At 36.6% G+C, this 12,524-nt stretch overlaps 1 pseudogene; it reads right to left on the bottom strand.

The window, feature by feature from the left end:
• Window positions 1-4,242: 4,242 nt before the first annotated feature.
• On the bottom strand, window positions 4,243-6,853 carry LOC150027967 (uncharacterized; annotated as a pseudogene).
• Window positions 6,854-12,524: the final 5,671 nt, after the last annotated feature.

The following is a 12,524-nucleotide window of genomic DNA, read 5'->3' as shown; positions in this document are numbered from 1 at the left end:
TCGACTCCGCCATGATGCTGAAAGCATTCTCGGTCAAGCTATTACGTTAGCATGCCTAGTCAATGTCAAGGCGGAGGAACAAAAGAAATCTGAAGACAAAAGGGCTCAACAGATTGTCGAACTCCAATGAGATAACGATCGACTCCTAGATGAGATCATGGAGGTTAATCGTTTGTGCCTGGAGTTGGCCTGAAAAACCCAAGAAGGGCTTGTTCTGGCCAAGGAGAAAACTGATCTAGCTAAGGTTGACATTTTGGAGCAGAAAGTGGGGGAACAGGAAGAGGAGATGCCTAATGACTTTTTATGGCATGTGCATTGCGTTGTCAAAAGTAAAAATGTGTCCCTAAAAATGGATATTGAACCCACAAGGAACAATTGAATAATCAAGTAAAATGTTCACTAAATATAAAATAAAATAATAAAATTTTGTTGGAATTTGTTCTGATGGCAATGATTAACAAGAAAACAAGGCAAAGAGTTATTGCTTCAATTAGAAAATTAGGGATTAGGTTTCATCTTTCTCACTCTTATGTATTTTGATTAGCATGGTAAAATTATGTCCTTTGATTGATATTGATGTCCGTATAAAATTCCTTTATATTGATTCCTCACATATAAAATTATTAAGATGCTTCCTATTGATTTCTCGCATATTCAAGTCTATTCCTAGAACTCAAATATGTTAAGTATTATTGTTAAGTTAGAACCATAAAAATACTTTGTAGTCAAATTTAAGATTCTAAATCAAGAATTAGAAGCAAGACAATAATACCAATAAGCAATCAAGAACATAATATTATATTCAAATATCACCTCAATGTATCAGAGTTTGAATAGATTGCTCCCAATCCCAAAGGGTAGAATTAGCCACACATATTCTAACACATTCTATTCTCCCAATTGGGTTACAAGTCAGTGAATGGTGTTTTCCTCTCAATCTTTCACACTAGGGTTGTGCCTCAAGCCTCTTATTTAACCTAATTTGCTTGGGCTTAAGTAAGTTCTTGCTTGGAGCTAATGGGCTCGCTTGGCGAGTAAAACATAAAAAGGCTCAATGTTATTGGCACTATCTCGCTCAAGCAAGATTCTACTCGCTTGAGCAAGATCCACTGGTGGCAACTTTGCTTTTTTTGAATTTGGGCAGCTTTGGTGAGTGTTGATGCATTCCAACTTTCTCTTTTTAGCTTTGTATATTTTCCTTTTTCCCAATTATCTCCTTTTTTCCCTAGAATCCTGAAATTAACACAAATTTGGGAATAAATCGCTCTCATTCAAATTAAAATCATTAAATATGTAAGAAGGTATAAATTCATAAATTAGGGGTTATTTTATACTTGTTCTAGCAATTAATAGTCATAAGTGTCTATATTTTAATACGAAATAATAATGAAATTTGCCACTTATCAATGCCTCGTAAGGAAAACAAGTTTTCGAAGATGATTGACACACGAAAGGATGATATGACTCAATCAAACACCGTCGGCTTTGAAGTCGTCCTGGAACAAGCTGCCATTGTTTACCTATCAAATGGACTTCTCTGAGTTGAGCCCATGTAAATCGGTAGTTGATAGGAAACTTGTTGGAGAATCCAAGTTAATTCCAAAAAGGATGAAAAATGTTTTCACTTTTACGTCTACATTTGACATTTGGACCTGGACGATACTTAAGGTTTTAATCCTTTTTTATATTTTAAGCTTAATGAATTCCTATATTTATTCCTTTTTAATGTGTCAACAACTTTGCCTATAATCACATAAATGAATGCAATGTTCTAGAAAAAATAAATTACAAAGTAAATTTTCTTAGGCACCAAGCATAGCATGGCTAAGAAAATTATAAATTATTGACCTGATTTTGGATGAAGTGTCCAAGACAATGGTGATGTCTCCCAGTAACATGTCAGATCATTGTTGGGTTACCCCTCTAGGGTCAGCTGAGATGCTTGATGTTTCAGCGTTGCTTGTCTTTCACTATTAGTCAATTTGATATGTAGATAAACACGTTACTGGGCTAGCCCAACCTTACGGTTCCGCTAAAATGGTATGTTGAAGAAGATCGTCCCCGAGTTAGTCCGACCTTAGGGTTCAGATAAATGCGGTGTATAATGATATGTTGAAGACGACCGTCCCCGAGTTAGGCATATGTATTTATTCTAAATAAAAATAAACAGTCAAAGAGTCAACCACACCTTAGGCTTGTTCTTCTAGAAACTAGGTCAAAAACAAGCTAAAGTGATAAGCACACCTCCCCTATTATGCTATATGAACCTACTCTAACCTATCTTGCTATTTGGACCCCTAGAGTGAGCCCAATTTATTTACAACTTGTTTAATTCTTAAGAAGACTAGCAGGAAGAACATTTGATGTTCTGGTGTTTGCCCATTTCTTCGTCTGGTGAGGTCTTCACTTGAAAGTTGAGATGACTTCTCATAGTGTGAATGGTCATGTGAGTCCTTAGTCATCTCCTTGTTGGCTTGGATTGTATCATTAACAATCCTGGTCATTACCTAACTAAGAAAGATCAATCAAAATCAGTTTTCAAGATTTCAAAGAGCTTTTGGATCATTCTCAAGTGTAGAATAGGATTCTATGTGTTCCTTGTACTTTAATATTTGATTGTACCAGGTGTTTTCTATTCCTTTCTTTCTATGACTTTGCGTTGTGCAGTTTCAAAGGTTGTTATGAAAATTGTGTGTTAATAACCAAAGATGGTGTGTGTTTCAAGATCATCACTTTGGTGTGTTGTTTGTAATCAAGATTTGATAACTTAGTGAATTCTCAATGGTTAGTTGAGGACTACTTGTAGCTCTTGGTTAAGAGTGAACCGGTATAAATATTCTATGTGAATTGCTCTTTCCTTACACTCTTTAAACTGCTTTAGATTTGATTTTACAAACTGCTGGTATAAATAATTGGTTGTTTCACAAAACAATAGGTTGAGTTTTTGCAATCAAATTAAAAACAGTGTTCTAATTGATTGATTTCTCATAGTCTTTCACTTTACCTTCTATACTTGCAAAAATCTTTCATAAACAATCCACGCCCCCTCTTGTTTAAGGCCTACAATTCCAACATGTTTTTCATATTAGCTCAAATCTCGTCTTTCATGAAAGAACCAAACATATTGATAATGATTGTCATTTTATTCGGGAAAAGATTGTATCTAGAGACATCAAGATTGAGTTTGTTAATTCAAATGATTAATTAGCATATATTTTCGCTAAATCTTTTCTGACATCTAGAATTGATTATATTTGTAACAAGTTGGATACATACGATTTATATGCACTAGCTTAAGAGGAAGTGTTGAATGTAATAAACTTTACTCATACTTTATGTTATTTTATTATTATTTCCATCTATAAATAAACAATCTTATATGTATATTTTTTTTAATAGAAATTATGCTAGCTTTAAGGAAGGAGCAGTTTCATTCTTTAACTATGTGATGGATTTGTGTCCTCCTCTTTTCGGTTTTGTAGGTGATTTGCGGAAGCTTCATGGATTGGAGATGGAACAAGGTCCTCCTAGGAGTGGTGGTGACCTTGAAGGTGCATGAGAAGTAGGATTTGAGAGTGGTGAGGCCAACTCTACTTGGAAGGTGACGGTTTAGGAAGATTAAGAGCCTAACCTAGGAGGTTTTGGGAAAAGAGTGATATTGGCATAATTTTGGCAGCAATTCACTCATGTATTAATCTTGAAAAACCAAGAGCAAAGGCGCTCCTTATATAGCACTTGGAGGCCGGATTACAAAGAAGAAAAGAGAGGGAAATTCAAAGTATTTGCACATGTGAAAGTGGCGCCTATTTTCAGCACATTTGAGGTAGGTTCTAGAATCCTTCCATGTGCTAGATATCTAGAACTTACGCTCATTTAGGTCTAGATGTGGGTCGGACCTTAGTTTAATTAGAAGTAGGAAATTCTAATTAAACTTAGGTTAGCCTTCTAGGTACCACTTTGCATGTTTTAACACAATTACAAAAGAATTAAACTATGCTACTTTTGACAAAAATTAAAAGTTATACTACGCTTGAATGTGGACATCTTGGAGCATGTAGAGATAAGTCTCTCTGCTATCAGTAGCAGTGTTCCAATCCTCTTCAAGTCTTCTAGCCATGGCCCTTGTGATTGGCCCAATATGACATGGTGTTTGGCTCTCCTTTGTAGTGATGCTTGGCCCTCTTCCATCATCCCCTTCCCTTTTGGAAAGGATTTGTCCTCAAATCCAAAGCGTCATTTTCTTCATTGGTACCTACAAAAGGAGACAAATCAATGACATTAAAAGTATCATGTACTCCATATTCAGCAGGTAAATCTAATTTGTAAGCATTGTTATTGACTCTTTTAAGGATTTGGAAGGGTCCATCACCACGGGGACTAAGTTTGGACTTCCTTTTAGTTGGAAACCTATCCTTCCTAAGATGAAGCCAAACTAAGTCTCCTTCCTCAAAAATGATTTCTCTCTTCCCCTTTTTGTTGTACTTGACATACTTCTCAGTTTGTTGTTGTATTTGAGATTTAACCTTCTCATGCATTTTCTTAACAAATTCAGCTTTGATAGCTCCTTCCTTATGCACAAAATCTTGTGGATTAGGAAGGGGTAGCAAGTCTAAAGGAATAAGAGGGTTAAATCCGTACACAACTTCAAAAGGAGAAATATTAGTAGTTTTGTGAACTACTCTATTGTAGGCAAATTCAATATGGGGAAGGTACTCATCCCAAGATTTGTGGCTACCCTTCATGATTTCCCTAAGCATAGTACAAAGAGATCTATTGACTACTTCAGTTTGTCCATCCGTTTGAGGATGACATGATGTGGAAAATTGTAGACTAGTGCCAAGTTTTTCCCAAAGCGTTTTCCAAAAATGGCTTATAAACATTGGATCTCTATCCGATACTATACTTCTTGGTAAACCATGAAGTCTTACCACTTCTCTAAAGAAGAGTTTGGAAATATTTTGAGCATCATCCACTTTGTGGCAGAGAATGAAATGTGCCATTTTGCTAAAAGGATCCACAACCACAAAGATGGAGTCATAACCTCTTGCAGTCCTAGGGAGTCCTAAGATGAAATCCATGCTAATATCTTCCCATGGAGCATTTGCAATCGGTAGAGGGGTATAGAGTCCATGAGGCATTGTTTTAGATTTAGCTTTTAAACATGAAATACACCTAAACCAATGTCTTTGGACATCTCGTCTCATATGTGGCCAAAAGAATTTTCCTTTTAAAAGATCAAGAGTATTGTCAACTCCAAAATGGCCCATGAGACCTCCTTCATGTGATTCCTTTACAAGAAGTTTTCTATGTGTGCCTTAGGGAATACAAAGTTTGCCTTCTTTAAAAAGATACCCCTCGGATACATAGAAACCTTCTTGTGCTCTACGTTCACATTTAGCAAAGATAGATGCAAAATCTTGGTCTTCTTGATAAAGTTCTCTTATGTTGTCAAATCCAAGAATTTGGGCTCCAAGTTTTGAAAAGAGCACATGTCTCCTTGGGAGAGCATCCGCCACTATATTTGTACTTCCCTTCTTGTATTTGATGACATAAGGAAATTGTTCAAGAAATTCCATCCATTTTGCATGACGTTTATTGAGCTTGTGTTGACCTTTCAAATATTTCAAAGACTCACGATCACTATGTATGACAAATTCTTTAGAAACAAGATAGTGTTCCCAAGTCTTTAAGGCCCTCACAAGTGCATAGAGCTCTTTGTCATAGGTGGGGTAGTTAAGGGTGGCTCCTAGAAGTTTTTCACTAAAATAAGCAATTGGATGCCCTCCTTGTAACAAAACCGCACTTATACCAACCCCCGATGCATCACACTCTAGCTCAAAAGTTTTGGCAAAATTTGGCAAAGCTAGAATTGGTGCATTAGTGAGTTGAGCTTTTAGCCTTTTGAAGGCTTGTTCATGCTTCTCGGTCCAACAAAATGGAGTGTCTTTCTTCATTAACTCATTGAGTGGTGAAGCTACACTTGAGAAGTTAGGCACAAAACGTCTATAGAAGCTAGCCAAGCCATGAAAACTCCTAACATCTACATTTTGTGGAGTTGGCCCTTCTTGAATGGCTTTGATTTTTTCGGGGTCAAAATGTACCCCATTTTTGTTTACTACAAACCCTATAAAAACTATAATATCAACACAAAAAGTACACTTATCACTATTAGCAAATAAACTATTATTTCTAAGCACTAAGAGAACTTCCCTAAGGTGTCTTAGGTGGTCATCTAAGCTTTGACTATAAACTAAGATATCATCAAAGTAAACTACTACGTATTTACCTATGCAATCTCTCAAGACATGATTCATGGGCCTCATAAAAGTACTAGGTGCATTAGTGAGACCAAAGGGCATCACCAACCATTCATATAGTCCAAATTTGGTTTTAAAATCGGTTTTCCATTCATCACCCTCTTTGATTCTAATTTGGTGATATCCACTTTTAAGACCAATTTTGGAAAATGTGATTGACCCAGTAATTCATCAAGCATATCATTTAGTCTTGGGATTGGATGCCTATACTTGATGGGGATGTTGTTGATGGCTCTACAATCACAGCACATTCTCCATTTGCCATCCTTTTTGGGCACCAATAAGACAGGTACAACACAAGGACTTAGGCTCTTTTTCACCCAACCCTTCTCCAACAAATCTTGTTCTTGAGATTCTATCTCCTTTGTTTCCTCAGGATTAGTTTTATAGGTTGGTCTATTAGGTAGACTAGCCCTCGGAACTAAATCAATTTGATGTTCTATACCTCTAAAAAGAGGAAGTCATATGGGTCATTCTTTAGAGAATATATCATCAAATTCTTTTAAAAGATCTTTGACTTGAGGAGGTAGAGTCATAGTCTCAAGATTTGTGGCAGTGAATATAAGTGTTCCTTTACAAAAGATAAGGCTAGGTTGTTCAACAAGAAGCATATTTTCAATTGTTTTGTCTTGTTGAATGACCTTGTGGGAAGGAACACTATTCTCCCACGCCTTTTGTTCCCTAAGGATTCGCTCTTTTTCAAATTTTGTTTTTTTTTTCTCTTCGTCCCTCCTTTGTTTCATTTGTACTTGATCTCTTACCACTTGGGAGTGTGGTAAAGGATTAAGTATAAACTTCTTTTCCTTATGGGTGAAGGTAATCTCGTTAGTTAGACCATTGTGCATGGTTTTCTTGTCAAATTGCCAAGGTCTACCCAATAAGATGTGGCAAGCCTCCATAGGAAACAATCTACCCTAGATCCTATCTAAGACAGCTCAGCAACAGCAACCACAGCCAAGCCTTCAACATCCTTCAAAGGGTTTTGGATTCTTCAAAGCTTGAACACCACTTGGTTCAACATATGGGAGGATCCTTATGAAGACGTCTCTTTCTTTCAAGGGTCGTCCACCAATACATAGCATTGCCTTGGAAACTTAGGGTGGCTAAGGATACATTGTTTTCTTCACTTACATGGTGACATGAAAATAATTGTTCAACCTTCATTTCCCAATCTAGGTAAGCTTCTACATTTTCTTGGCCATGGAAATGAGGTAGATCTATCCTAACCTCCCTAGGGTTTTCTTTCTTTTCTCTTCTACCTCTTCTTGGGGGTGGTTGATAATACTCATTGATCCTAAGGCTTTGTTCCCCATAGGATTCATTCCCCCTAGAGCTAGATGAATGTGAACCTTTTTTTGAATTTGTGACTTCATCTTTAACCACTTTCAAGTCATCTCGCATTAGAGCAAATTGAGCATCCCTTTCTTTAAGTTGGGCCTCATGATGCAATTGTCAAAATGAAAGAGCTTGGACATCTTGGGCAACTTTTTCTAAAAGGGTTTTAATAAGAGTCAATTCACTTTCACTAGAATTGCGAGATGGAGAAGACATGGTTAAAGACTTGTGTCCTAAGTATTTTACTTCCAAAAAGATAAAGATAGTAATTAAGGTAGCTTTCCAGGAAAGAGAGGTGAGTCACTAGGACTTCTTAAGTACCAAGTCTTTCCTTGCCAAAATCTATCCCTCAAGACTTGTCTCACACCTTTTTCTAAGTAAATTACGTGAGTCACAAGTAAAATGAAGACACAATTTTATGCAAAGAAAAAAATGCAAAGCAAGTAAAAGAAATACTAAGCACAATTAAAGATTGCTAACTAGAAAGCTTTAAACTAGTCGTTTCCTAAGGTGAGGCTTCTAGACACTTGGAGCCATTGAAGACACACTCACCGTCTACACGTAGTTAATCCACTAATTAATCAAGGTAGAATTTAATTACAACTCAAAGAAATACAAAGAAATTGAATTACACAAGTAAAATTAAAATTTCCTAAACTATGCACTCCTTGGCTTGTGGTTGATCTTCCTTATTGTGTTCTACAAAGTGTATGTGTTTGTATTTGTATTTGTATGCAGATCCTTTCCTTAACCTCTTATGGTTAGCCAATTAAAATCTTCAAAACAGTACCTACTAAGTAGGGATAGACTCACCACAAGGTTAAACACAGCAGATATCTCCCCTATTTGTCTTCCAAATAGACAAAAAGAAGACATAAACAAGATAATTTTTCTCAATGCATCAAGCTAAAAACAGCAAAAGCAGAAACATAGAAAACTGATGCAACCACTAAAAACAATTGGTTGTTTCGATACATCAACCAGCTGTTTTTCTTCATTCATCATCATCAGCATATTGAAGATCAAAGATTTGGTTCTGTACTGCCTCAATCTGTTCATCTAGAGTCATGAAACGTGCATCCTTGCTGTCAAACCTGTTACCAATCCTCTAGAAATTGCTTGTACACAGATCATGGAGATTTCTTTAATTCTCCGCAAAGCTATCAAGCCTATTCATCATGAGTTCTTCAAAATGATGACATGGATTGCATTCTTTCTTCTTGATTTCCAGCACCAGCAGTAGGTCTAGCATCTTGATGTGCTTCAGGTAGATCTTCATGTTGAAAATCCATATTTGCAGCATGTTCATCTTGTTCATGATCAGCAACAGCACTAGATGAGGCACCAAAGTCACCATCTTTGCTAATCCATTTGCCACCTAATTTGGTAAAACCCATTTTGCTGAGTGATCCATTGTTCAACTCTTGAGTTGACTCCAACTCAGATGTTTCATCCTCTAGGTTCACTTCAAAATAGAGCAAAAACTTAGAAATCAAAACAACATATGGATAATGATAGTCACTTAACCTCATTGCCTTTTGTATGTGCTCTTTGATGATGTGTATCCAATTAATTCTGATCTTCTTCATAATGCAGAAGATGTACACCAGATCCTCTTCAGTAAGCACTGAGTGATTGCTCCCCCTTGGAGTTAGAATCCAAGTCACAATAAGGGCTAACAACCTTTCATCAAGCCTTAAGCCACCAACCGAACAAGTCCTAACTTGTGCATTTTGGTTCTTCAAGCAGCTTTTGTAGTATTCAACTTTGTTGAAGTCCTCCACTACTCCAAGGTTTCCCTTGTTAATTCTGAGACCTAAGTACTTTAGGCCAGCTACAGCACTCCACACTTCATGGGTTATCTCCATATCTACACCTTTTACATGAGAAACAAGGTTGTTTCCTTCAAACTTGAGATTTGTGTAGAAAACCCTTATTAAATCTGGGTAGATGTTCCCCTTCATCTCCAACAACTTTCTGAGAGATTGATCTTTGAGTAGCCTCCTTACATTATCCAGCTTTTGGCTTTTCAGCCAATCAAAGCACACAACCTTGGGGTTGTTTATCACTTTGGTGCTAGTTTCAAACGTATATCTCTCAATTAGATCATTGTCACCAGAAAACCATCCTTCTAGCCTTCCTCAAGACCTTACAGCTCTGGTTTTGACTCTCTTTGAGGTGGGAGGTGTTGATTCCATGATGGCAGAGATGAAAAGCAAAGAAAAGCTCACTCACAAATTTTGCAAGAGATGTTGCAATTGGTTGTTCTTGTGGAAGATTAGCTGCAACAGTTTTTATAGCACAAACAGAATCATAAAGCATTTACTGACATAAGTGGGTACCAGATTTTCAGAGAGAGAGGACTTGACCCTGCCCTGCACAGAAAACGTCAGAAAAAGCTGAAAATCACATGGTCTTCACATGTGATCTTTGACTAGTCATTAAGGCTCTTGAATTTCCAAGATTTTGGAATATATTCCTTTATAACTGTTTGTAACTTCTTTCTGAACGTGATCAGCTTTCAACACAGGTTCATTGATCAAGGATTCTTTCTTTGAATTGATCTGCAATGGATAGAAATTCAAAAAGGGATTAAATTGATTTCTTCATTGTGCTGTCAGACTTAAAACAATCGGTTGTTTCGAGAAAACAATCGGTTGTTTTTCTGCATCAATAAACTCATTTTGAATTTTTAAGCATGAGCAGAAATAAACCGAAGCAGATGAAATTGCACAATTTAAAGAGGTTATACAAACATATAAAACAACTTAAAACAGAAATTAATAACAAAGATAAGGAATGTCTCATCCTTTGTGTTGTTCTTTCAATGAGCCATGTGCTTTGAGATTAATAAGCTTTAATTTGACTGTTGAGGGCTTGTGGACAGATATATAACATTGATTCAGCTTCAATGTTGGTCTGTTCCTTCCAAGAACTTGATCAGATGACTCAGTCCTTCACACTTCTTTAGATTTCCTGCACAAGCATGAGTTCAAGCAACAAGATTTGGTCCCTTCACAAATGTGGGTCCAATATGTTTCTTTTTCTCATTTGGAACCTCACATCCTTTAGGAATCCATTTCATGTAGCCTCTAGGAACAGAGAACTTTCTTATTTTGCATAATCTAACCAAATGGCCCTTCTTCATGCAATAAAAGCATGTAACAACCGGTTGTTTCGATTTAACAATCGATTGTTTTACTGGCTTTCATAAAAAAAAATTGAAAACTTATCTTGTTGGTTTTGTGGATTGAAACCTAAACTAGCCTTTCCAAAAACACAACTTTGAGATGCCAAGACATTCTCAAAGTTAGATTTCCCTTTTGAAAGCTTGTCCACAGTGTCAACAAGATAAGAACCTTTTTCTCAAGATTTTCACAATTTTTGCAAATGAGAGTGTCACACATGCAAGAGGTTTTTTTGAAATGATTTTCCAGGTTTTTTAAATCATCTTTTGATTTTTCAATCTCATCTTCAAGTGATTTCACTCTCTTTTCCAGCCAGCTATTAAGTTCTTTCAATCGGTTGTTTGAAAGTACCAATCGATTAGCTTCATCGTGAGTTTCTTGAAAAGCTTCAAGCAATTCACTATAATTTTGTTCATTTAAAGAAGCACATGAACTTACCTCACTTGAGCTACATGATTCATCATCTTCTTCAGCAATCAAGCAGATGTTTGCTTTCTCATCTTCACTTGATGAAGAACTTGATGATGATACCTCATTTTCATCCCAAGCTATGTAGGCTCTCTTTGTTTTCCCTTTCTTATCTTTGTGGCTAGAATTCTTCTCCTTGCTTTTGTTTGGGCAATCTGCCTTTATGTGACCTTGCTCACCACAGCCAAAACAGGTATAGTTATTTGAAGTAAAATCATTTGATTTCTTGTTTCCATACCTATCTTTGTTGTTGTCCTTGTTGCGGTTCCTCTTCAAGAACTTGCTAAACTTTCTTGAAAACAAGTTAAGGTTTTCTTCATCACTATCATCACTGGATTCTTGTTTGCCTTTGTGCTTGGAAGCTTTTAAGGTTATGCTCCTTACGTGCTTGTCTTCGCTTTCTTGAACATTGAGTCGATTCATCTCTAACTCATGTTCCCTAAGCTTGCCAAACAAAGAAGCCATACTCAAGGATGTTAGATCTTTAGATTCGGAAATAGCAGTTACCTTGGGTTGCCATGCTCTATCAAGACATTTCAAGATCTTGATGTTTAGCTCTTCCTTTTCAAAGGTCTTGTCAAGGCTCATGAGATGATTGATGATGTGCGTGAATCTTTTGTGCACCTCAGCAATTGTTTCACCTTTGAGCATTCTGAACATCTCATACTCTTGGATTAGAGTATGCTTCCTAGCTCTCTTTACCTCATTTGTACCTTCATGAGTTACATCCAAGGTGTCCCACATTTCTTTTGATGATTTGCATTGAGAGACCTTGAAAAAGTCATCTGAATTTAAAGCAGAGGTTATTATATTTTTGGCAATGCAATCCAATTTGGCCTTCTTGCTTTCTGAATCAGTCCATTGTGACCAAGGCTTTTCAATGACAGATCCATCTTTTTCAAACTTTGGGACAAAAGGACCATTTTCAATTGCATCCCAAATTCCTTTGCCAAGTGATTCCATAAAGATTTTCATTCTCACTTTCCAAAATTGGTAGTTCAAACCACAAAACAGAGGTGGTCTGTTGATTGAAGCACCTTCCCTAAAAGGTAGTCTATCAGCCATTTAAAAAACAGTTTTAGGATCAACTTGAATAACTTTCAAGAACCAAGCTCTTGATGCCAATTGTTAGAACGGATGGCTTTAAACTAGAAGGGGGGTGAATGGTTTAAAGAGGGATTTCAAAAAACTTTTAAGTCAATAATGAAATTATCTC

This window comes from Phaseolus vulgaris, chromosome 4 (genome assembly GCF_051622355.1).
Source record: "Phaseolus vulgaris cultivar YP4 chromosome 4, ASM5162235v1, whole genome shotgun sequence".
In the NCBI taxonomy this organism is placed as follows: domain Eukaryota; kingdom Viridiplantae; phylum Streptophyta; class Magnoliopsida; order Fabales; family Fabaceae; genus Phaseolus; species Phaseolus vulgaris.
This window is presented reverse-complemented; position numbering and strand designations above follow the sequence as displayed.